The following is a 3,529-nucleotide window of genomic DNA, read 5'->3' on the forward strand; positions in this document are numbered from 1 at the left end:
CCATTAGCAGCATTCTTGGCAATCTTGTCGAGAATGAAAACAGCCTTGGTATATCTAGCTTTGAGGATGTCTTTCTGACTTTTCCTTTTTGGCCTTTTTTTCCTCGAAATATTACTTACACGTAACAAAAAATATATAAAATTTTTTTAAATTATTTCCAGTATTATGAAACATCACTTTAAACATGCATTTTATTTAAATTACACAAAAAAAAAAAAACATTTTTACACATGTGCAAACACTTGTAATAAGATAATATACGTATTTCTACGAGTACTAAAACGTACTAGTAATAGAAGACAGTCTTTATTCAAAATAAAAATTAAATAACGCAGAGATTTCTTGTGATAAAAAAAAATACAAAAAATTAACATCATCAACATGTAGACTGTGTAGTGATTTAATTTTTTATCATTAAGCACATTCATACAGAAACAAGTAGCTAGATATACGAGGGTTGTTTTGCTTTTAAACTATGGGCCATCATAGATTGATCATCACTTAATTATATTAAAGTAGCATATCCTGGGTGCTTCGCTACCCTAACTTAAATACACTAAAAATTTTGTTTACTTTTATAGAAAATTAAAATTGATTAAACATTTTTTTAATGTTTCAGTTTTATATGTTCAACATCACGTGATTAAATTCGCATTCAGTAAGAAGCTTGTATTTTTAGTTTCATTCATTTAGCTTTCACATTATAGAAATTCTTTAAAGTAATATTTGAAAAAAGTACCATAAAATACCTCTAATAGATCATCATTTAATAAAAATTTTATGTTTCTGTGTTCAATATTATATACAATTAAAAAAATATAATTTGATGAATGAAAAAGTACCAAAAGTCCCTTTCAGTTCACTAAGGTCCCTACATTTTAAATTTTATTTTCAATGTCGTAAAAATATCAAAAAGAACTATCGAAAAAACGAAAAAGTACAATAATCTCTCTCAATAAATTCTCATTTAATAAGGACCGTGTATTCCGATTAAACATTATAAAGAATCTAAAAGGTACTATTTGAAGAATAGAAAAGTACCAAATAGTTTCCACAGAATATTATTCAGTCAAGACCATGTATGTTAAAATTAATGTTCCTAGTTTAAATATTTTAGAAAATAGAAAGTTGTCTCTTAAAGAATCTTATTCAATGAGGACCGTGTATGCTTAATAATCATGTGTTTTGAGTTCATATTAAAGAACATACATAGAGTATCATTTGAAGGAAGAAAAAGTACCAAAAGTGGAATAAATTTTACATAAGTAGAAAGTACTAATATAAAGAGTACAATGTTTTCCCTTTTGGCTTGCATACATTTGTTCGAGAAAAATTGTGTTTTAAAAAGGTACCAAACAACTTACTCGAATTTGATACTATATAGGCCATAGTACTCGAATTCCAAAATAATATACCAATAGCTTATTTTGTGTGAGTAAATAAACTACTTTTTGAAATTTTATAAAAATTGGCTCAATGAGTTTGAATAAAATAAAATTTCCCGTTTTTTTTCTTTTTGGTAAATTTTTCCCCAGTGAAATAGCAAAAATTTTATTACAATAATATTATTACAAAATTAGTCCGTAATTTAATAGGAATAATTCAATAAACCGAAAAAGTTTTCTTAATGTGCTAAAAAAAAGTACCATAAATACAATTTTCTACCTTTTACACCCAAAAAGGGCTGAATTTTAAAAAAGTACGAAACAGGTGTCTCATAATTTTGGGAGATGTATCCAAAATATTTAGAAAAATTTTATTATGTAATTAGTTCAAAAGTTATAAAGGGCCAAAAAAGGTACCAAAATCACCTTTGTTACACATTTTTATCCCTTAAAAGTACGAATTTCAAAAAAGTACCAGATAGGTACAGGTGCATTTAAAATTTTTCTTGTATCACTAATATTGTGTAAGATAATTAAGAAAACCTGTTTTACTCGTTTTCCCCTTTTTACCCGTAAATGTACAAATTCTTAAAAATCCCTACATAATCTATATAACCAAAAACACATCTACTGTCAAAATTTCATGATTCTAGGTTCAGCCGTTTGGGCTGTGCCATGATGAATCAGTCAGTCAGTAACGCTACTCTTTCGAAATTACTCTCGAAATTTTGTACAAGCCTTGATGATCTAACCAATTCGGACATGATCGGGCCTTATTAAACACTAGCTCTCTTACAAATTCTACTTCAGAAAATAACTTAATTGTCTAAATTTCACTTAAAAACATTAATATCGCAAAGAAATCCAGTACAAATAAATTTTATTCAAAAATAAATCTATTCATTAAATTTTATTGAAATTAGATCATCTTTGCCTATAGCCAATATACGAAGTCTCCTTCAGAAATTTGTTTTTCGTACCAAAATTACTTAAATATATTGAAAACAAGAAAATTTTCATGTTAAATACTTTCATTAAACTTTCACATAACTGTATTATATAATCCGCCACTCCCAACCATACTTTCCTACTTGTAACTAAAAGCCTTTAACTAATTTCAAAAAATGGTGCTCCACCCTCGTATAAATGCTCTCGCATACATAAAATGTCAACACAATCTCGAACAATGACAACAAATGGCTGCAAACGTAAAAGCAATCCTCTTGAACTGATTGCTGTAGTCGAGGGCTAAAACGAATTTTCTGTTTGGATTTTGTAACATAATATTATCGCACATTAGGGATTTGCAAACACAAACACACACACACATACGTAAAAAATATCATATCAAAACAATAATAACAAAAATAAAAAATTATAAATGGTAATACAGACCGTATGGTGTTCTACAGCAAGGATCTTCGTGCTACGATTTTATCCCATTTAAATATACTTCGTTTTCAGTCCAAAGTGGGTAAAGGAATCAAATGTTGTCAAATATAGTTCAAAATTTCAAACTGATAATTGGTTTGAATCGACCTACATATGGAAATATATCGAGTTAAAATGTTTCTATTATGCAGAATGTTTTTCTTCAAGTTGTATGTTACAACACATCAACACAAGCAGATAATACCTTTAGCACGATGTTTGAATAATGTATAATAATACATGACTGAAGAAACATTAACACGTACAATCATAAAATTTCATTACAAAATATTTTTAACGTTTACAAACATAAAAGAAGTTGTCCTAGACAATGGCGGTAATAGTGTTAGTGAACAAAATAATGTTACTCCTTTCTAAGTAGATGGATTTTATAATTTCTTCTTGAAATTCTTTCAGTTTCTTCCAGAGAATAGCAAGATAGCATTTTAGGGTCTGTTCCTCTAAATGCGAACGAACAAGTCTTTTCTAGTTTTATATTGAAAACAACAATTAAATTGGAAAAATTGTTATTGTTTTCAATATAAAATGAGAATGATATGTTCGTTCGCATTTAGAGAAACAGGTAGTTAACTAACAATCACACACATTTCTGAGGGTATATATAACTTTATCATTTTGTATATAACACCAAGAATTATTTATCGAAGACCCAAAAAGTCCTTATCAAATTCTGAGTCAATTTTGCTATGTCC

Source organism: Lucilia cuprina, chromosome 6, assembly GCF_022045245.1.
Source record: "Lucilia cuprina isolate Lc7/37 chromosome 6, ASM2204524v1, whole genome shotgun sequence".
Classification (NCBI taxonomy): Eukaryota; Metazoa; Arthropoda; class Insecta; order Diptera; family Calliphoridae; genus Lucilia; species Lucilia cuprina.